Below are 22,867 nucleotides of genomic sequence, written 5' to 3'. Positions count from 1 at the left end.
CAAGTGCCGGGCACTTAGTAGGTACTTGGAAAACATTGGTGATCCGGTTAAGTGATTCTGAATTATCCACTGCACTGAATTCTCCCAGCCACCAGGTCCCCTGTTCTAACCCTTAGCATGGCCAATGGAAAATTAATTGGTTGCAAAGTGCATATCTAATTACAACATCCCGCCCCTGCCACAGAGACGTTCAAATGTTAATTATAACATATGCATCTCAATAACAGACGGTAGCATTTCATGCAGCATTAATAACGCCACATGAACCGCCCAGTGCATACACAAAGCTTCCTTTTATCTGCCATTAGGACAGACTTTGCACTTTCAGCACGGAAGCCTTCCTGCCCCTGAAACCAAACGTTTCCCTCCAAGACTAGACCGTGCCTAAGTCCTCAGTTCTCTCTACACAGAGGTCCCTACCCAGGGCCGTGCCACGGTCGCGGGGAGGGGGCGTCGGCCGGCGGGTTTCGGACAGTCTCCGCTGCGTGCGCCGCATCCCCGGCGTCCCGGCGGCGCCCCGCTCTCCAGTGCCCGCCATCCCGGGAAAGAAAGGCGAACTACATTACCCAGCAGGCCTTCTGCCGCCCTCTTTCCTTTCAAGTCTTTGCACGTGGCCGGAGGGGAGGGAGGGGCCGGGACGTCACTCTCCTACATTCTCTTTCCCTGTGTCAGAGCAGGGATCTTTTTTTTTTTTTCCTTCCTCTACTCCCTCCCCCCCACCCGCCCGCCCCTCCCTCCCTCTTTCCCTTCCCTCCCTCCCTCCCCTCCCGGTTGGGTTTGTGCGCTGGGGCGCCGATCCCCTCCGCAGCCGGGACGCGCGGAACTCGAGGCAGGAGTCGGCTCTCTCGAGCCTTCTCCCTCCCTTCCCCTTCCCTGCCCCCTTCCCCCACCCCCGACTCGGACTCGGAGTGGCGGCCGGAGGAACCCCGAGGTGAGCATCCCCCCGCCCGCCCCCCTCTTTTAGTCAGCTCGGCTTGCGGATCGATTCGGGGACCCGCCGGGAGGGCTGCGTGACGTGCGCGTGCTTATAGATAAACCCGAGAAAACCGCCCCAAACAATTAGCCCCCTTCCCCCTCCCTGCGCCCCCGGCTGCCCGGCGTCGGCGCCGATCCTCCGACCCCCTCTCGGTCGCGGACCGGACTCCACGATCTCGCCCCCTCCCCAGGGTCGCCCCTTCCCCGCAGGGCTCCCCGCCCAGTGGGGAGCCTTAGCCTTGGGGCTCCCGAGAAGAGGGGGTTCTCGGGGGGCGCACGGCTGGAGCCCGGCTCGCGTCCGAACCGCGCAGTGTAGCCGCTGTCATGTGCCGGGTTCCGAGCCGGGGGGGAGGAAGAGAGCGAGCGTGATTGCTCTCCCTTTTGTTTTGAAGCCCGCATTTGCTGCATCAAGCAGTTGCTTTAGTACCAGCCAAACTTGCAGCTGTTCTGACCGCGCTCCGCCGAGGTAGGGAGCGCGGCCCTGGGTGGCGACTCCGGGCCGGAGGCTGCTGCGCTGGCGGCTGCCGGAGGGACCCCGAGAGAGTGTCTCCACGCAGCCCCTCCCTCCTGTGGTGACTGATTGTGTCTGTAGCAGCGGCCGTGCGAGAGTGTGTGCGCGCCCGTCCCCGCGAGCGCGGGGATGTCTGTCGTCTAGACAGGCGGCACCCTCCCTCCGTCCCCTGTGAGCCTGCGGGCCGCGAGGGGCGCGGGGGATGGGAGCAGAGGAGGAACCCGAATCGGTGCAGCCATTGCGGTCGCAGTTGTGGACATTCCCTACGGTGGTGATTCTCTTGGCTTTATTATTATTCCTGTCGCCGCGGTGTAATTGGGCCTGGGGAATAGATCCGCCCGGCCGAGCAGTGGTTAAGTTGACAGGCTGTGAAAAGCCTGCTCGCGGTGGCGAGTGACCCGAGTGGCCGCGGGGTGGGCTCCGGCTCGGGCTCTTCGGGACGACGAGCAGGTGACTGTCCTGGACGCGGGTCGTGGGGGGCAGGGAGGGCAGGGGGTGGTGGTTCGGTCGGCGGCGGCGGATGTCCGCGGCCCAGAGGACCACGAGCCCGAGCCCGGGTGCCTCTGAAGGAGGCGTCCCGGGGACCGCGGGTGAGTTGGTATGTCTTAACACTGACGTTAAAAGACAATCGGGGTTCGGAACCCCTCCTCTGGTCGGCGTTGGCTGCTAGGTTTCGTGGAGTTTTCAGGGCTGGGGTTGGGGGCCGGGTGTGAGCAGGGAGGGGGTGCGGCTAGTAAAGGGGAGGGCTGGCTGCGGGAGGCCTGTGTGTCCCCACCCCGAGGAGCGAGGCGTCGCCTCCCCCGCCCAGCTGTTTGTGTGTGTACACACCGCTCTGGCGTGTGTGTGGGGGGGCGGGGCGTGGAGGGGACAGAGCGCGGCGTAGTGAGGACTCGCGTGGGCCCGACTACCGGGTGAATCGTCCCGCCAGGCCCCTCGCGGTCCCAGTTGGGGTCTTAGTCATGTGTATGTGTCCGCGCGCGCGCGCGCTCCCGGGTTACTTGGACTGGGGGTCTTGCGGCTATGCGACCGGGGAGCCCCTGCAGCTGCGTGTGCGCGGAGTCGGAGAGGGAGTTCCGGACTCGAGGTGGTGCGGGAGACCCGCCGTGCCTCGCTCCGCGGCCCCAGTGCCCCCTGACTCGGCGGTGCCGGGCGCAGGTTTGGCCCGGCGGGGAGCTAGTGCGCGCGTGTTGCCGCCCCCCACCCTCCCGACACGCTCGGGTTGACCCTTGCTCCGAGGCTCTCTGTGGCTGCGTGTCCCCGCGCGCCCCGCCGCTGCCTCGCGGACCCTGGAGAGGACCAGTGCGCTCTGCGGGGCCCCTTCCCGTTCTTCGTCCTGTAGACGGTGGGGGGCAAAGGCTGCCCGGCCCGCCCAGTTAGGGCGCTGCTGCCCGCGCCGCTACCGGGTGCCGGGCGAGTCGCTCGGCTTCGTCGCTTTCGCCGCCGGGTCTGTGCCGCCGGGAGATTATCTCCCAGGCTAGGGGCGGGCGCGCAAAGGGAGGACGCCGGTGGAGTGCGGGCCCGCGGCGGCTGGAGTCTCGGGAGAGCGAAAGTGACACAGCACGAGCGCCGCCGCTGCGGGAGCTGGAGGGGAGAGGAAGGAGCCGCCCACAGCACGGGGAGGGGCCGCGGGCTGTCCGGGCCCGGTCCCTCCTGCCCAGCGCGGGGTCTGGCCCGAAAACCTCGGGAATCCCAGCTTCGGGCATGCTCAGCCAGCGCAAGGCAATGGCCAGGCTTTCCAGAAAACCCAATCATATGAGAACAGAGTGCGCCGAACAAACGTTAGGTGTGCAGTACCTCACAGGACCCACTCAGGTCGCCTGAGGAAACTCCCTTTGAGTATGTGAAACAGGATTCGATTTACACACAGATCATCTCTGGTGTGTCAAGTGTCTGTCCTAGATAATGTACGCTTGTAGGCAGGAATTTTGTAACGCATTCTGGGGTACAGCGTCATCGGTGATTAACAGATTTCCATAAAAATAGGATGTTTGTAAGACAGCACAGGGCGTTTCTCCCCCCATCCCCACTTTGAATCATCACATTTATTAAGAGGGTCCTATGAGGTAGGGGGTTATTAACCCCATTTTACAGATAAGCCGGCTGAGACTCCGAAAGTGCCGTGACTTGCCCAAGGCCTCTCAGAGGGGGAAGAGCTACTTTCTCCCTCTCTGTGGTCTTGTGATTTCTCTTCTCAGCCTGAGGCTTTTCATTCAAATAATGGCCACTATGGGGGGGGGGTGTGTTTGGGTGTTTTGAGATTAGGTGTTGGAACCCCAGGAAGTACTGAACCTGGGTAAGGGCCTAAATTATACTGGTATTTCTTCTTTGCCAAAACAATGTTGATTTGTTACCAGTTCTAGTGAGAATAGCCATTAAAGAACAGAAGTTGGCACTGCTGTTATTATTACGCATCTGATAATTTGTTAATGGTGAGTGGTTATCAGCTTTGATACACGCACTGTACCAGAATCATACCATGTAATAAATCCATACGGCATGCGTGTTTATGTAACACCTGTCTGTGTTCCTATGAGTGCGTTCATGGATTCAGTGTCCTTATTGAATCTACGGTTTATTCTTTAGGTGCTGGTTTAAGTGTAGATCCTGGAGAAACCATCCCAGGTGATCCTGCCCTCTGCTCTGAAAAGAGCAAAGAGCTCCTACATTCTGGTTGTATTTTTCAGAGTTCATATGCAGGAAGGTTTTCAGACACAGCCTGGAGGGTTATTAGGTTTGGCCAACTAATCACTCATTTACAACTATGTATTGAGTACCTACATGTTTCTGTACCTAGATGTGTGTGCAAAGAAAATTGAACACATAGTGCCCTCCTGGCAACAACATATTCCAGCTGCAGAGATAAATGTAAGATTTTAAGTCCAGCATATGTTTATTGAACACCTATCTTAGGCTAGATACTCTACTGTGTTTGGGGCACACAAAGATAGTGTAGTAGAAATATCTACTTTGTAATGCAGTAAAACAGATGATTCACAGCCTGCAGAGGAGAACAAATCATAAATACTTTAGAGCACTCACCCTGGGACTTAGTCAATTTCACACTTGTTGGTCAGAAGGGACTCCTAATGCCAGTTCCTTTCCAGAGCAAATGCAGGAGGGAGCAAGAAAGGAAGAACAGCCTTCTGTCCCTTGTTACCCTGGGCTTCAGGCGGTCTGTACCCTTCCAGGTGGGCCTGAAGGTATGTCCTTCTGGGGAAGTTAGGCAGTCATCTGCTGAAGTCAACCAGCGGAGTGCTAAGCAGCGAGGAGCTGAAAGATGGTTCTCCATGGTCCTGCCCCAGCTCTGCAGGGCTCCAGTGGGTTGTGGTCGGCTGCCTTCCGTGCTATTCTAGGGCTTCTGCCGAGGTCTCACTCAAGCCCTTCTTGGGCTTAGCAGTTTCTGTCTTGCAGGTCGGGGTGGATGTTTTCCTATGGGTCTGCTTTTTATCTGTTCATTTCCAAATTCACCTCTAGGGTCCCTGACGCGGTCTCCGTTTGGGGGTCTACTAGCGTGGTTTCAAGGTTCCATTGTTTGTTGTTCAGATGATGAAGGAGGAAGCAGGAGGTGGTAGGTAGGATGGAGAGAGAGTCCCAAGCCCAGAGAGAGAACAGGAGGTTCAAACAGACGGGTGAATCACAGTTGTTGGGAATTTTCCAAATGTGGTGGCATTGTTACATAGCTTACTGATAACATGGCAGCTTCTTTTGATGTTCTTTTGTGGGGGGGATCCTCTACCTCTCGGCCTCACTGCCAACTCAGTCACTTCAGCTCAGCTGTTCACATTCAGGTTTTTCTCTCCTGCCCTTCTGCCCTCCTGCCTCGAGCTGCACACAGTTTAATTTAGAACAGTGCTGTGTTGGTGGCCTTCTCCCTGAATTATCACCATGCTATCGACATCTGCCTCTTATTTCGCAGTTAAACCCAGGCCACAGCTGTGGTTCAGAACAGGGAGGGGGAAACAGATACATCTCCAGATTAAGCACCCACATCCAGGACGGGTCTAACCAATGAGCTGATCTCCATGTGAAGGCCGATCAAGGTGAAACGACTTGCCCAGCATCACTGAGAGCCCTTGGCAGAGTGGGACAAGAATGTTCAGATTTTGATGCCGTGATCAATTTTCTTTTTCCATATTGTGGTGCTTTCTGAAACAAGTGGGGTTCTTACTTCCCAAAGAGTGAGAATGCTACCTCTTCTCTGCTTTCTTCTGGTTCTGGGAAAGGCTCTGGAATTCACCTCTGAGTCTCGAGGTTCCTTTCCTTTGAGACTGCCCTTCTCTGCCCTGCCTTTCATCTTTGGCATCTAGGAATCCAGCTGAGGGCATAGATTTATGAGAGGTGGTAAACCTAGGGACTTCCTGGGGCACTTAGGTTTGGCCTTCCCTTCCCATGGCAGGGTCCTCAGCAGCCTCCCAAAACTGTTTGCAAAGCTGTTATGTATGTGCATTTTTCTAGGAAGAGGACCCACACATGTCACTGGATCTTCACCTGACTCAGTAAGGACAGAAACTACTGGCAGGGATAGTGGAGTGGGGCGGGTGGCTGGTTGGCAGAGGAGACTACATTTGTTTTGGGTTTACAGTTTGTGAAGTACTGCACACAAGTGATCTCATCTGCTTTTTACCATAGCCCTGCAAGGCTATCAGCATTATTCCCATTTTGTATATGAGGAAATCGGGCCTCCAAGGTTAGTGACATGCCCAAGTCACAAGGAAGCAGTAGAGCAGGGATTGGAACCCGGGTCTTCAGACTTCAAATCCAGTGCCTAGGACTGGGATGGTCATCATGTCACATCATCATGACAGTTTTGTAAAAAAAGTTTTTAGAACTTTTTATGTCCACCATTGGTTCATATCCAGCATGGAGTCAGCCCCAGGTGCTGGCTAACTTACTCAAGGATGGGATGGAGAAAGTAAGGAAGACAGTTATCATAGCACTGATATGTAGATGGGGCCAACGGGAATGATTTTGTGGAAGAGATGAATTAGGGAGTTGGTCTGAGGTCCCGGCAGACCTAGAATCGGTTTTCAGTTGGGGCAATGGCCCAAACATCTGTAAAGGGGAAACTGTGTGGTGAGTATAGTGGTTGAGAAAATTCTGAGGGCCTTAGAGTAAAAAGATCAAGGGGCTACCTGTTCTAGAATCAGAGATTGGGGAGGGCTTCCTAAGGGAGACAATGTAGGACTTGAAGGCAAATGGATGAAAAGAAGAAACCAGCAGGAGAGGAGACAGAAGTGAGAAGGAACAGCGTGTGCCTAGGAGGGGTGACCTGAGGCTGGGCATAGCCAGGGATTGCTGCAGCAAGGTCAAGTTCAAAGGTGGAGAGGCAGACATGGACGGCACAGATCCAAGAGAGCCTGCCCCAGGGAGGACGTTGGCTGTCATACTGCAGGTAGAGCACAAAGGATGGGGCTTTAAGCAGGGCTGAGGCGCGCTGCCCTAGATCAGTGGGGAATGTGACCTGGAGCCCTGAGCCAGGAGGCCACTGGGCTGATGAGGCAGTGACAGGTTCCATCTAGGATCCAGGTCTCAGGGGATGAAGCCTGAAGCCAGGGCCGTGGGTAGAGGGATGGAGGCAAGGCTGTGCATTAAAGGCATTTGGGGACTAAAGTCTGCAGTGACTGCTTAGCTCGGAGGAATAAAGGAGAAGTCCCAGGGACTCGCAGGTTTCTAGCCTCACTAATGGGGTGGATGGCAGCCTTTACCCAGGGGTGAACTTGCGGTTGTGGGAGCATGTCGACTGAGGCTGGGGTGAGAAGGAGGACCACATGAGCTCCGTGGTAGATGGTGTGTTGTTGGATTTGAACTGCGGGTGGGAGGGTCCAGTGGAGCTGTCTCCAGGAAAACAGTGTGCAGGGTAGCAGCCTGAGGAAGATGTGTGGGCAGGAGCTACAGTGATGGGAGTGGGAAAGAGCTGCTTGGGAGCGGGACCTCGCCAGGGGGCTGCGGTAGACAATAAAAGACCTCTTCCTCCCATTGTCAGAGAATCCTTTGTCATGCCCAGCCGGTGGCCCGCTGTCCTCAGGGAAGCCAGGGCGGGGATGCTGTGTCATGCTGGAGGCCCAGCTGGCAGGATCCGGCGACAGCTGAGAGCACACTTCAGCTGGGAGCCTTTAGAGTGAGGGGAGAGGCGTGTTCATTTTTAACATCCGCGGTGAGCGGAGCCGGGTTCCGGGCGCTCAGGGCGTGAGCAAAAGGGCAGGGAAGCCTGGCCCGGATGGGGACAGAGGAAGCCTCGAGAAAGCTTGCACTCCCTGTGCAAGTCGTAGAGGATGATTTCCATAGTGGACCCTTGGCAGATACTTCTCATTCCTTACTGCCCTTGGAGAGCTGATGTGTTTTAGGCAGAGCTCTGGCCGTTTCAGTTTTGAGTCTTTGGGGCCTGAACGAGCCGCACCCAGTAGGTGTTGCACCTGCAGTTGGATATCTGCAGGGATGTGGCCGGCGTTCATTGTTCGGCGTGGGAGGCCAGCCAGGGAAAGTTCTTGTGAGCAAGTCCAAAGAGGGTATCCCAACACTGAGTTAAAATATTTTTAGTATCATAGTGGAGTAAAAATCTTGAAAATCGTCCAATTACCAAGCACCTAGAAACGCTGTATAAAATATAACTAGCATCCTTTCGAAGAAGAGCGGAGCTCATGGGATGGAAGGGAACTACCCAGGGGACTCGAAACTGAGAGCGGACAGTCGGCTTCCACTCGGGCTGGGCCAGTCCTGGGGGTTGGAGTGTGAGGGGTGGTTGCTAGTCTCAGAACCAAAGGGGGTTGAGTCCTGGCAACGTCTCCTCCGGGAGACCAGATGGGCGTTGGAATGGAGGGCCCTTCCTAAACTGGGTCCCTGCAAAGGTTTTCACACTTGGAGAAAGGAGGGAATAGACATCAGCCCATGGGCATGGATGTGGGGGAGGGAGAGCTTGGCAATCTTGGCCTGGATTTCCCCACGCCAGTGAGGCAAAATCAGCCCTGGAAACAAAATACCTTAGGCCTGTTAGGGCTTCGGATGTCCACCACAAATGTGACCTAGAGTCCCCAAGAGGACGAGTTAGCAGATAAAGCGTCCAGGGATCAGGCTACCCTCCAGCCCATGGCTCTCAGCTCCCAGGGGCACCAGGAAGATTCTGGGATTCCTCACCCTTCACTGACTTGAGTCTCCACCACCTTGGAGAGAATACTGAAGGACCCAGGTGGCCTGAATGAGTGACAAGGAAGAGAGAGAGGCCGGAGTGGGAGAGGAGGACAGGTGGGAACCTTTCAAAAGGGCCTTGGAGACAGCTGCACACCTGTGGAGGCGTGTGCAGGGCCTGTGAAGGGCTCTTCCCACCCCAGGGCTTCATCTCTGAGCAGAAGCTTGCAGACAAGCCTGTCCCAGAAGGCCAGAATGTTCTCCCTTACCATTGACTCAGGACAAGCCCCCACAGAGGCTTCTGTCCAAGTTATCCAAAGGGTGCCCTATGCAGACTCCAACTGCGGTCTGTGTACCGCATCATCTCCCCCATGTCCAGTTTCCTGGAACTTGAAACTCGGAAACACCTTCGAGTTCCCCCATTCAGCCTCCTAGCCGGTATGGGAATCCTGGTTTATCTCACTCCAACGCTTCCCGCTACCCGCAGCCAGGAGCCTACTGTTCTGTGAGGCAGCCCCTTCCCTCCTTCGAAGCCTTTTGCAGTTGGAAAGACCTTCCACAAGCCTCAGGCAGCACCCCAGCCATTTCCCCCCATGGCCCCTTTGGCTGTTGTGATTTTCCAGACCCTTCACCATCCTGTTGGCTTCCGCAAGAAGGGCCTTAATTTATCAAGCTAAGATTCTGTAAGAGAGTGTCCAGCCAAGTCCCATCTAAACTTACTGAGCACCGAGGGAGTTTTTGCAGATTGCTGCGAGATTAGCCGAGCTGGCTGCATAGGCACAGTCTGTGATGTAGAAGTTTGGAGAAGCTTTGGCTCCGTGCTTTTCAGATTCATATGGAAGAAGCAACAGCATACGCTGCAAATTTCTTTCTCCAGCACCCAGAATACACTGCAGCTCATAAGCTTGTAAGTAAGTGACTCCAGGATCTGAGGCCGGGAGCTGGCGTTGATGGGGTATCCCTTTATGATGGGCACTGGCCTAGGCGTCCTCCGTATGCCTCCCTGAGTGAAAGTAAGGTCTGTGAGGGAGACAGGCAGAGAGGCAGAGGCGTGGAGAGGCCTAACAGTCCCTGTGACCGTTGAGGCCCAAAGTTATTCAGAAAGAATGTGTGTGGTTCCCTCCAGGGTGGGTGGAGCTCCAATTCCCAAGGCTGCTGTTCCCTTTTAGGGCCTGCCTGGGGGTTGGCCCTGTCATGATCTCACCGCTAGTTGAGAAGCCACAATATGGCGAATATGAATTCACTATCTTCGTGGGTCATTCATTCGCTGAGACACTGAAGAGTTTGAACACATCTTGATGTGTCCCCGGACTGGATGGTGTTCACAATCAAAAATATTTTTTCAGGCATGTAGTTTATCTATCTTGGGGTCTGTCTGCAGTGCCCTGGGCTGTCCTCAGGGAACAAAAGGTCTTCTGCTCCCTTGTATGTCCAGGATGGTTGGGGTCTGTGGGATTCATAGATCCCTTAGGCACCATGTTGAGTTCGGCAGAACATGAGTTGCCTGAACAGTGAGGTTGCCCCAGCCAGCTGGATGTCCGGAGGCCGGTTTCACACAGGGCCTCAGCTGACAGGGCCCGGTGGCGAGGGTCAGGGATTCTGGGAAAGCACCCATTTTCTTCTCTTCCCCCTCCAAAGGTTGTTCTTTATGCTGGTTTGCCTCCAACCTTTTAACTTAAGGCCCTTACTTCTGTTAACATTTGGTTCAGTTTAGTAGACATGTGTCACGTACCTGCTGTGGGGCAGGTGAATTCGGGGAACCTGGCAGGGTCCCTACCACCCACCTTCATTTTGGTGGGGAAGACGGAATGGCCTCATGTTCGTATAATGTGGGAAGTCTTGGGTAAGAGGAAAGAAAAGTATGCTGAAGCAGCCAGCACAGGGCAATGATATTTCTTTCGTCCAAATGCAGAAACATTTCAGAGTGAAAGGAGTGCTATTAATAATCATGTTGGGACACAGATATCACCTGGGCCAGTCCTGGGCCAGTGGGGGCTTATGGCCACATGGACTAGGGATGTAGTGTGGGTCACACCTGACACCGTCATCACTCATTTGCACTGCAGGACACACAGGGTGATGATGGATATAGTGCCTACAAAGAAACTGATAACTGCTTCCCCATTTTCTTGAGGAGCTGGAGAGGAAAGCATTTTCTGTGGGGACTGTGGGCTTAAAATTCTGATGAATCTTAGTTTTCCAGCCACAAGGATCTGTCATCTGTCTCACCCTGATCTCAGTTTTGAGGTTGGAGCTGGAGGTGGAAGTTTGGAGAGCTGAAAACCACCTGGCTTGTAGGATGTGCTTGGCGACAGGTAAAAGAACACTGGACTCAAAGGGCTTAATAAACAAGGTGTTTATAGACTAACGGAGCCAGAAGTCCGAAGGTAGGGGTTCTAGAGTTGGTTAATTCAGTGGGTCACGGATGATTTCAAGGAGTTCATCTAACCTTACAGGCAAGCATTTTCAGCATTTTGGCCTTTATCCTCCAGCTTGTCTCCTCATGGTCATAGCAAGGCTGCCCCTGCTCCACACATCACCTGTTCTCATGTAACTGTGTCTGAGAGTGGGTAGGAAAGTGAATTTCCCCTTGAGTTTTAATTTTTCAAGCATGGACACCTTTCCCAGAATCTCCCTGCTAGAATTTCCAGCAAGTGCCATTGTAGAAAAATGGGCAGCTACTAAAACCTTAGCTCAATGGAGGCTGAGAAAGCAAGTCTTGGTGTTTTCTGCCTCATCTATGGGAAGAGGTGAGACTGCTTGCAAGGGAATGGGGAGGAGAATCATGGTTGGGTGAGCATTGATTAATGTTTGCCTCAACAAATTTCAATATGATTTTATTGACTTATTTGGGGGAGTTGTCAGCTTTATTGAGAAATAATTGTTTATACCTTAATATAATTGAAGTGAAAAAAATGTACCCCCGGCTCTGGCAACTGATCTGCTTTCTTTCACTATAGTTTTACCTTTTTTAGTGATTATTATTTCTTAACTCATGGGTGTTGTTGGAGCATAGGACCCCAGGTATCTAATGATGCCTTTTGCATGGTCCCAGTAGGTGGGTTCTGTGCCTTCTCCCCCTGCCAGTAGCCCGTCTCCTCCTCCACCACTGGGACCAAGGGGAGACCCTGGCAGACAGAATTGTCCAGAGGCAGGGAGCCTGTGTCGCAGGTGGCCCAGACAGTAGGACTGAGGGGCCGAGGCTCTGGCTGGTTGATGGCAGACATTGGTCACCTTTGAGGATAGCTATGGGGTTGAAAGAAGAAATTGCTCCTTAGTGTGATGTGGATACCTTGGGTCCTGCAGAGTCTTGTCTGTACTGATTGGGAAGTCTGGCCCTAAAGAAGGACACTATCTCCCCTTCCTCAAACCTCTGTCCCCTTCATTCAGACAGACAGCCTGGGCCATAGGTGCCGGCCCAGTGCCCTGGGACAAATCCATCCCTGGTCAGGTCTTTATACACTCTGCTAATCTGGTCAGTTTCATCTTCCCCTCCACCTCCGGACTTGGTCTGTAAATCTTTAGGGCACTTGGCATGTGCTATCACTCCCACCATTCCTTGGGGCCTCACCTGATCTGTTCTCTGAGATCAGAAGCACCTTGATGCTATCCTTGTCTGAGTCATCTGCAGATAGATCCTAGGACGGTGCCTGCCACAGGGTCCATGCTCCGTGAAAATACATTTTTTTACAGCAAAGTTCATGTTGGTAGAAAGAGGAAAGGCACTTGCTGCTCTTGGCCATCTCCAGATTTAAAACCAGGTCATTGTGGGGGCAACATGGGACCCTGTGTGAGGTTTCTGGATCTCTACTTAATCCTTCCCTAAAGAGGAAGGAAGGTAACCCACCATGCTGTTAGGGGTGAAATTGGAACCCCCATTACCTCGAATAAGATTGTGTTTGGAGACAGAGCCCTTAAAGAGGTAATTCAGGTAAAAAGAGGTCCTACGGGTGGGCCTTAAACCAATCAACTGGTGTCCTTAAAAAAGGAGCACATGGGGGGGCCTGGGTGGCTCAGTCACTAAGTGTCTGCTTTTGGCTCAGGTCATAATCCCAAGGTCCTGGGATCAAGCCCCACATCGGGCTGCCTGCTGGGCAGGAAGCCTGCTTCTCCCTTTCTCACTCCCCCTACTTGTATTTCCTCTTTCTCTGTGTCTCTCTGTGTCAAATAAATAAATAAAATCTTTTAAAAAAATTTTTTAAAAGGGCATAAAGACAGAGGCAAGAAACAGAACTAGGACACCTGAGAGATGAGGACAGAGGGGGAAGGCGGCCATCTACAAGTCAAGGAGAGACAAGTCAAGGTTTTCCCAGAGGAAACCGTCCATGCTGGTCTTCATCTCGGCCTTCTAGCCTCTGGAACTGTGGGAACACAGAAGTCTCTTGTGTAGGCTTTCCTAGTCTGTGCTACAACTCCAGGTGTGTGTGTGACTCCCAAACCTGGACTTTTCTCTCTGAGCGGCTGTGTTTGCACAGCAGGGAAGATGTCTCTCAACCCAGGCATTGAACAGGTGGTAGTTCTCCTGACAACCCTGGGCCAGTTTATTTGTTGGTTATTACAGTTATGAGTACTTAGTGAGCCCTTCACTTGTGTTTCATTAATTAGCCTTCACAGCCTCTCTTCTATAGTTGAGAAAAGGAAGGCACAGAGAGGGTAAGTAATTTACCCTCGGTCACACAGCTCCTAGGTGATGTAGTCAGTTTTGCTTGAGTTTTGCCTCTGAAGCATCACCCACAGAGATGGGCAGGTTGTGCTGAGGTTTCCTTGCAGTGATCTGAAAAGGTCACTGGTCTCAGGTCTGCTACTGGTGACCTGGGTGACCTTGGGCAACTCACATCATGATTGATGTTTTCTCCTCAGTGACCTCAGGGATTGGATGAAGAATTATCCAACATCCCTGCTTGTTTCCCTCTGAGGTCCCCAGTGCTCCAGAGTAGGGATTAGGTCCTCAGCCTGGACTGGCGTAGGGAAGGAAGGGACCCTGTGATGTCATCTTTGACATTTGCGTACACCGAAGACAGCAGCTCAGGAGCTGCCTTATTTGGCCATTTGGACGAATGGCTTGGCAGCTTGCTCCTTCCCTATAGAATTAATTTTTTCAATAAGGTAGACATTATCTCTGCCCCATGCCAGGCCCCGTTCTAGGTCTGTTAAGGATGTGGGCTTTGAGTGAGACCCACTGAAGGGGATGGGGAAAGGGTTGCTGGGGAGTCATGTAATGTGTTTTCTTCCTCCGGGTGAAACGGAAGTGGTTGACTGTGGCCACATTCATGCTGGAGAGAAACCAGCCATGGGGGAGGAACCTTGGGAGCCCACGTTGAGCCCAAGTCCTCTGCATCCTGGCCCATCTGGTTTCCATTTCCTGTTTGAGCCAGGTGGAAGGCAGGTGCGGGTGAAGGTGAGAACAGGGCGAGAACAAGGTGAGAACTGGGATTCCACAGGCTGAAAATGGGTCAGTGAGAACAAGAGGAAGGTTGGCTGGGCTGCTTAGGGACACTGTTGGGGACCTGGTTTTAACCCGGGCAGCACCGCTCCTGGTTTATCCTCATAGGGTTTTAGTGATTTTTTTAGTTACCCCATTAAAGCCAAGTTTATTTAATGTATCTGTAATGGATTTCAGACCCAGAAAAGCACTGTGTCAAGTTTCTAGTTCCCCCATGGCCTGCGCATGATCTCCACAGTTCCCGAATCCCCATGCTCTGGCTCCAGCATTCAGAGGCCTTCAGATCCCAGTGGGTGTGAGTTCACTGAGCAGGCTGCTTGCTGTGGATGGGTAACTGTCCATTATCACCTCGGAGCGTGCCCTTGTCAGAAGCACGGGGTCATTACTCCTGATGTTCTTGGGAGTTGGCAGGGCTAATGTGCTTCTTCCATTGGGGAGACCGAGGCAAGAGAAACCAGTGAGAAAACAAATTAAGGGCTGGTTCTCCATTCAGGAAGCACCCTTAACTTTTATGCCTCTGAGTAAGGCATTCATTCTTCCGATGGAGTGTGGGCTGATTTTCATTTGACTATCTATGACTTGCAAACAATTACAACTTTTAAAAAATTTACAACATTTAAATGTGCCTCCAAGGGGAAGAAAAAGTCCGTGGAACTTGTGATCGCACTGTTGCTTAACAGGATGCTAAGTTTAATAAAAAGTCGATACAAGGTCAATAATAATATTATAGCCAGTGATAGGAGCAGGACGGACAACTCCAAGGTCGTGAATTTTGGGAAAGGCTGCATAAGCAAGTTGGGTTGGGTTTATGTCACTTGGCATTGGGACAGTTTTGAATAATAGATGTTCCATTTCAGCCTGAGGCTACCTCTTTTCATGTACCAAGTGTGGGTTCCTAAATATTTATTTATTCATATAAAACATTTATATATATGGCCGTAATTTGTATTCATAGAACATGGTCATTAACTGAAGACAACCTCAGTAAATATTTTTGTAAAGCAAAGAGTCCTTTTATACAGTCTCCAATTTTTTTCAAAAGCAGACGTTTTGTAAATTTAGACTTTCTAAACTGTAACTTCTGTCATCCAGGATTTTGATAACCAGAAACTTCTTTTTTTTTCTTTTTAAGACAAGGATGTCATACATCCTGCTTTTTCATTTTTTTAAGATTTTATTTATGTAGGGGTCCCTGGGTGGCTCAATGAGTTAAAGCCTCTGCCTTTGGCTCAGGTCATGATCCTGGGGTCCTGGGATCAAGCCCCCCATCAGGCTCTCTGCTCCGCGAGAAGCCTGCTTCCTCCTCTCTCTCTCTCTCTCTCTTTCTCTGCCTACTTCTCTGCCTGCTTGTGATCTCTGTATGTCAAATAAAAAAGATTTTATATATGTATTTATTTGTCGGAGAGAGAGAGAGCACACAAACAGGCAGAGTGGCAGGCAGAGGCAGAGGCAGAGAGAGAAGCAAGCTCCCCACTGAGCAAGGAGTCTGATGTGGGACTCGATCCCCGGACCCTGGGATCATGACCTGAGCCGAAGGCAGCGGCTTAACTGACTGAGCCACCCAGGTGTCCCAACCAGAAACTTCTTAATTGGCCCTTGAATAACCTCAGCACAATGACAGTTAATATATTTAATTGTCAGAAAGGTTTAGCATCTCTTGTGCTATGGTAAAGAGTGTTCTGTTTGACATCCATTCACCAACCACTAATAAATACTCCTGTCTAAAGGTAACTAAGAGGCACATTTTACGTCTAACTCATTCCAATAAACCCGTCAGAGTTTTGCTGCTCAAATTCAGGTCATCTGGAAGAGTTATCCTGAAGTTGAGATAATGACTTATCCCACTAGACTCAACATTTTTAGGCCAGTATCATCTCTTCCACATCGTGAGCCATGGTGACTATATTTTCTGAATGAAAAATCAGGTTGTGCGTTTGAATATGTGAAATCAGGACTTCTCTCAACTGGCATCTTATGTCTGAATTGGGACTCTGGGGTCTCATTCTCAAATTTGTTGTTATGCTCATATGAATTAAAAAAATTTTTTTTTGATAAAAAGTATTGGCCCTATCTCCTGAGATATACTTTCCCTTTTCTAGTTCTCCCCAAAATATCTTCGCACCTTATGATTCTGCTCCCAGTACGATGTGTGTATGGGATTTCCACACCACCAAGCAATCCCCTGACACCAACTGGGTAGTCTACAATTGAGCTCCATTCTGGCACTGTCTCCCTGGAAATAGGTCAGATCCCACAGGTTAAGGACTTAGTCCTACAAAATACCTCCTTTTCCCAGAGATAGCATCAGATCCCAAAGGTTAAAGGCTCAGTTCTATAAGACCCTCCATACTGCCACCCACCCCCCAAACACACCAGATTCAGACACTGTGCTTCTGACTGACTATAGATTGGAGGTTCCAATGACCCTGCTCCTTAAGTTCCATTGGTTTGTTACAGTGGCTCCCAGGACTCCAAGAAACATTTTGCTTACTAGGTTACTGATTTATTATGGAAGGATATAACTCAGGAACAGCCAGATGGAAGAGATGCATAGGGTGGCGTGTATAGAAAGACCCCAGAGCTTCCATGACCTCTTGGAGCATGCTGTTCTCCCGAATCTTCATGTGTCCACCAACCTGGAAGCTCTCTGAACCCTGTCGTTGGGTTTTTAGGGAGCTTGATTACAGAGGCATGATTGATTAAGTCATTGGCCATTGGCAATGGATTCAACCTCCAGCCCTTCTTCCATCTCCTGAGGTCAGGGGGTGGAATCGAAAGTTCCAGCCCTCTAATCACAGGGCAAGTTCCACGGCAAGGAGCCCCGTCCTTAGGTGCTTTCCAAGAGTCCCCTCATTAACAGAACCTACTTTGGGTGGAAAAGGGCTTATTAGGAATGCAAGACCTTTTTCTCTCATAAATTCCAAGGGTTTTAGGAACTCTCTGCTAGGAACAGTAGATGACCAGATCTATGTCTGTTATTATAAATCACAATATCATATTCCTTTCTCTGCACAACAGAATGTGAAATCTGGGGCCTGTATTCTCATCCCAGCCTCCAGATTCCTAACAAACAAAACAGTATTTTCTTGAGTTACCCGTGGAAGTGAATAACTTTGTGACCCGAGCAAGCAGTTGACATGTAAGAGCCTATTCTAGTTCGTATGGCTATGCAACAAAGCACCCTAAAATTTAGTGACTTAAACAAAAAGAGTCATTAATTCTGCTCATGAGTCTGCAATTTGGGCAGTGCCCAGCAGATGCAGCCTGACTGTATCCGCATGGTGTCCGCTGGGCTGGCTCAGGCCGCTCCCAGAAGATCTCTTCCAAGATGGCTCAGTCCCATGGCCGGCAAGATGGGCCGGCCATCGGTTCTTCTCCATGGAGCTGCTCGGGCTTCCTCTGAGCATGGTGGCTGGCTTCCAAAGTCAATGTCTCAAGAAACAGGAAGGAGAAATGGCCGATTTCTTCCAGGCTGGGCCTGGACACTGGCTCACTTGTCACTCCCACATGCTGTTGGTCATGCAGTCCCTGAGTCTGAATTCCTGGGGAAGGGACAGAGACCCCATTTCTTAATGCGACCAGAGTCAGACATTCTGGGGGTCATGTTTAAACCACCAGAGCTGGTCTCACAGAGACAGAGCACCCTTCCTTCTCACAGACCCTCACCGAGACGCAGATTTTATCTGCTCATCACCATGGTGTGTGGAGGGATGAAGAAAGAAATGTTTCTAAAACCCCTTTTGTTCGGTTTAAATTCTGTGAAGTCCCTTTTATATTGTAGTTCTGTAACAAGTGGCTTGCCCTTGTCATGGGTATGGGGAAGGGGCTGTACTTAATCACTCCCAGAATTCACTGAAATAAGGACACCCGGGCCCCTGGCTGTCCTGGGTGGGACCCTTCCCCTGCATGGCAACCCACTTAGCGTCCTTCTCGGAGCAATCCTATAGTGACAAGCTCCTGGGCTGCCGGCTGGGGGGCTATCGAGATGAATCATGGGACACCCCTCCCCTGGGCCTCACCTTCACCGAGCCCAGAGTGTGTGTCATAGATGGAAAGTGGTGGCCTCCGTGTCACTTCTTGCGGTGTGCTCTTTAACTGGCAGAACACCACGAGCATGTTCTGAATGCAGGGTTGATTTCTCTCTCCCTTTCTGGGCTCTCCATTTTTACACAGGGCCTAGGAGGGCAGAGACCTTGGTTCCAGCTGTCAAATAACTCCCTGCTGTGTCCTCCTCATCTGTAAAGTAGGGCATTGGGTCTAGTCCAAGGGTTGGTAAATACAAAAGGCCCACAGACCCAAGCTGGCCCAATGCATGTTTTTCTTTCTTTCTTCTTCTTCTTCTTCTTCTTCTTCTTTTTTTTTTTTTTAAGATTTTATTTATTTATTTGAGAGAGAAAGAGAGAGCGTGAACAAAAGTTGGGAGAGGGGCAGAGGGAGAAAGAGAAGCAGACTCCACGCAGGGCTCCGTCCGTACCAGGCCCCTGGAATCATGACCTCAGCCAAAGGCAGACCCTTAACTGATAGAGCCACGTGGGCCCCTCCCCGACCCTGCCTGGTTTTCTAAGTGAAGTTTTACTGGAACACAGTCACACCTATTGCTGGGAGCCTGTCGGTGGCTGGCCCTCGCTCCTTGCAGCAGAGACTGTATGGCCCACAAAGCCTAAAATATTTATCCTCTGGCACTTCACAGAAAGTTTGTGGACCCCCTGGTCTAGAAAAATGCTTTTCAAACTAAATTTTAGCCACAAAATTGTTTCTTCGAATAGCTTTTAACACTTTTATTGACCAGTAAATCAATTCTAAAATTTGCTGTATGTCAGGTACTGTACCAGGTGCTTTAACAGTATCAACGGGTTTAATCCTTATAAAACCCCTCTGAGATGGCTGTTAGTATCCTCCCCGTTTTAGAGAAGAGAAAACTGAGACAGGGTTACCAGAGAGGTTAAGTAACTTCCCTAAGATCACACAGCTGATGAGTAACAAGAGCAAGATTCAGATTCAGCAGTCTGGCTCTGGAGTCCATGTACCTACCCACTGCTCCATGCTGCTGCTCCCTGGTGTTCCCCTGTGATGATTGGGTAGAGTGGGGCCAGCTGGCTAGAACCGAGGTGGGGATGATCAGTTTTTTCCCCTCATACCGTGGCTCCTCTCTCTGCCCACAGGGCAAATCATACCTGATGATCTCGGGAAGCTATAAGGGTAAGGTCCTAATCTTGGAGAGGGGACTTTAGCTTGTTTTGCCTTCAACAGGAGGCCTTGACCCTGGTTTTTGGAAGCTCAGGCAGGCCAGGATTTGCAGAGAGCCCTGTTCTCTGGGAGTAAGGACTCCAGACAAACACCATTTCTAGATGATCGTAATTATGCCCAATAAAAATGAGTGCTCGGAGACCCAGGTCCGTATTCCAGAACAATCACTGGCAGAAGGCATCTTTCAATTAATTGCAGTGCCCCCAAACAAGTATTAAAACCAATAAATCTATTTGGAGCCAGTTCTTAGGGTCAGAGTGATTTACTTCAGAATGGAGCCATAAAATTCAACAAGGGCTGACTTCCCATGCTGAATGTCACCTTCCTAGTTCCCTCCTACCAGCAACGGGGAGGGGGGGGGGAGGGGGGGTTAGAAGGTTAATGGCAGCATTTCCTGGGGGGAGGGGAGCCTGGGGCTGCAGGAGGGCCCTTGGGGGTCTTCCCTGTATGCAAATTATCTGTCTTAACTGAGCCCTCCTTTCCCATAGGTGAGGAGCCTGCAGGGATAAAATACAGCCTTCCCTGCCCTTTGGAAATGCTCTTTAGAGCTGGGGAGGTGAGGGTGACTCACTTTTACTGCCCATGGAGCACTGACCTTGATCTTGGTGGAGGTTTGAAGGTGACCGGATTCTTGGGGGAGTTTATTCTTTGGTGTTTGGCTGGTCTCAGCAATGGTATCTATTTAGTTTGGTGATTTAAAAGGATCCCTGGTTCTTAGTGGACCCCCACCCCTGCCCCCGTCCCTGGCCAGTAGCTCCTCTGCCCTAGACAGAGGGGGTCTGCCCTATTTTGAGGTTTCTGCTGTTTCTGCCTTTCCTCGTGGGCCTGTGTTCCTGCCTGCCTCAGTGGGGCTTGGGACTCCCAAGTGTGTGTAGTCTAGGCTCTTTCCAGGGGTTCCCTTCCTGTCCCAGGTCCCTGGCCTTGCCTTCTCCCCCAGCCAGCAGCACACTGCTTCTCTGACTTCCCCAGAATGATGAAAGAATCTTCTTAACAAAGAGACATCCCAGTTCCTTCTCTGCAGGAGATTTTTGATATGGGGGAGTGGGGTTTAAATTCTTCAGATTATTTTGACTACTCTCAGGCCACTTTGCTCTCGTGGTTTATCCAAATTGGGTTTTCCCTTGTCCTCATGAGCCTGCTTTTCAGAAATGCTCCCTCCTTGTAGTCCCTCTGTCTTAGGCATGGCCAGAGTCCATCCTTGGGAGGCCCAGAGGCCCAGGAGGTCCAAAGCAAAAGGGGCTTTTGTGGGAGTGGGTGGTATTCCTCCTTTTCCTAAATGCTTTGCTTGCCACCTGGAATGCCAACAGGGGCCTTGCAGGCCTGAGGGGTGAGACCGCCCATGTGGGGATGGCCACAGGTCTGTGTCCCCATCTTGGGGTATCTCCATGGGCTACAGACGGCCCCTCCCCAGGCCCTGATAGGGGTCTCCAAAGCCTGGCTCTCCTCTAGATTCTCCTAGAAGAATATTTGACCTCATTCACCTAATAACTAACTAGACAGAAAACAGCAGATACTTGAATAAAATGAAGCTGTTTAATTTGGGGGGATATTTTGGGAAATAGAAGCTTGGTTCTCATTGAAGATACCTCATTAGTCCGCGTAGATTTTTCACAGCTTAAAAATGTTACTGAAAATCCGGTGCTACCACTGCATTAAACATCCACTTAAAATCTTTAAAATAGGGCGCCTGGGTGGCTCAGTGGGTTAAGCCGCTGCCTTAGGCTCAGGTCATGATCTCAGGGTCCTGGGATCGAGTCCCGCATCGGGCTCTCTGCTCGGCAGGGAGCCTGCTTCCCTCTCTCTCTCTCTCTCTCTGCCTGCCTCTCCATCTACTTGTGATTTCTCTCTGTCAAATAAATAAATTAATTAATTAAAAAAAAATCTTTAAAATATATATATATAAACATTTAAAGAAGAGAATTGCCACCTCATCACTTGAACTTTAGGGTAATTTTTGCATTTGCTCCCTTTCCCCCTTGAATGGCAATGGCTGCCTTGCAGGTTTGTTAAATAATTTTGAATACTTCAGTGGCCCAGGTTTTTCATTTGTTTCAAGTCCTGTTTCTTGTGGCTGAGCCCCCAGTTTCCATAGACCAGAGCAGCGTGTCACCGTGGACTGTCCCCTTGTAGTCTGTGCTTCCCGGCTGTCCAGGCCTTTGTGCTAAGGGAAACGGCCAGGATGTATCACCCTCTTAAATAACGCCAGCTGCCACTCATCTGTACCGAGGACCCTCTTGCCTTCTATGTGGGCTAGCACAATGATGCTCTGAGAGATTAGGTCTCACGCAGACTTTGCAGCTGACACCGGGACCAGAGGCCTCATTCTCTCCGTCTCAACTCATGCTCTTTCTACCTCACCCCAGAACCAGCCGCAGACACAGACCAGTCTTCGAGCTTTAGTTCTGTAGAATGCAGCAATAATAGTGCCTCTTTCCTAGGACCACTGCAAGGCCGAAGTGGGCGGGTGCATGTGCTTAGGACCGGGCTTGCTGACAGTACGGTGAGCTCTTAGGAGGGGTAGTAGGACCCCCACTATGCGCTGGATGCGTTGAGGGACAGATGGATCGTGTGGCTGGGGCGCATCCAGAAATGCAGGTAAAACCCCAGCCCAAAGAAGGATCATGCAAGGTGGGAAGACTGGGCTGGTGTATGTGACCTCCTGACTGTCTCTCCCATCGGCATCTCAGGGCCCAGATGTCACCACCTTTTCTTTGCCAGCGCAGGTCGACCAGCAGGCCAAGGATGAACACGAGGCAGCCTATAGAGCTGAACTAATGATTGTTTTCGGGAACATGGTGCCCCTTACCCAGGGATCTCGGCATGCTCTGTATGCTTTTTTCAGCAGTGCTGCGGGCCCATTTCACAGACCAAGGCTGTGGCCACTGGGCATTCTGGCTCCCAGCCTTGCCTCACATGCTACAGTTTGTGTCACTGAGCACGCGCGCGCGCACACACACACGCGCACAGATCACCAACAGGGGAAGTGTGTGGTGCGTGAATGAGGGGGAATTTGTTCACTCATTCAGTCGGTATACCCTTCAATATCCTGAATCCCAGTCTAGCTGCTGGGATGCGGCTGTGGGCAGGACCGAACCTCCTGGAGCTCTCTGACCACAGATGAGGGCACGCTCTGAAGGGGAATAAAGCAGGGCCAAGGGCCGGGGGTTTGAGAGAGGAACAGTGAACAGAAGGTAGTAAGGGCGGAGTCCTGAAGGAAGTGGGGGGTATCCGGGAGGGTCTGGAAGCATTGTCTGCTTGAGGAGCTTGACCACTAGGACTGAAGGGAGTGAGCAAGGGGAAGGGGGTGGCCAACTGGCAGTGAGGCTGCAGGGGCCAGGTCTTGCGTGGGCTTGGATGAACTTGAACTCATTAGTAATGGAGGAAGCCTCTGGAGGTGTTGAAGGGCGTGGTGTGCAGGGTGTGAGCTGAGACCATGTGGATTGGATTGTTACCTGGGGAGGGAGCTCTCCCTCCCGACCTTGGCCCTGAGCTGTGACTTGGGAACCTCCCACATGTCCTATATTTCTGGCTTATCCAGGGACCTCTTGCCCTGAACCCTTGAGGAAGGC

At 51.6% G+C, this 22,867-nt stretch overlaps 1 protein-coding gene across 5 annotated transcripts in view; it reads left to right on the top strand.

Annotated features, from left to right (window-relative positions):
* The first annotated feature begins 625 nt into the window (after positions 1 to 625).
* CTIF (cap binding complex dependent translation initiation factor) overlaps positions 626 to 22,867 on the top strand; it is a 284,019-nt gene continuing 261,777 nt past the window's right edge. For 2 of the 5 annotated variants that reach the window (XM_082699267.1, XM_082699266.1), the window contains exon 1: positions 630 to 931. The gene's annotated coding sequence lies outside the window, so the exon portion shown is untranslated. Of the gene's footprint in view, positions 932 to 1,594; positions 1,755 to 1,785; positions 1,937 to 22,867 lie in introns of those variants that run through there. The other 3 variants (XM_082699263.1, XM_082699265.1, XM_082699264.1) reach the window with 3 other exon arrangements.

This window comes from Mustela nivalis, assembly GCF_964662115.1.
Source record: "Mustela nivalis genome assembly, chromosome: 14".
Taxonomy (NCBI): Eukaryota; Metazoa; Chordata; class Mammalia; order Carnivora; family Mustelidae; genus Mustela; species Mustela nivalis.
The sequence above is the reverse complement of the archived record's forward strand: the minus strand, read 5'-3'. Positions and strand labels throughout refer to the sequence as shown.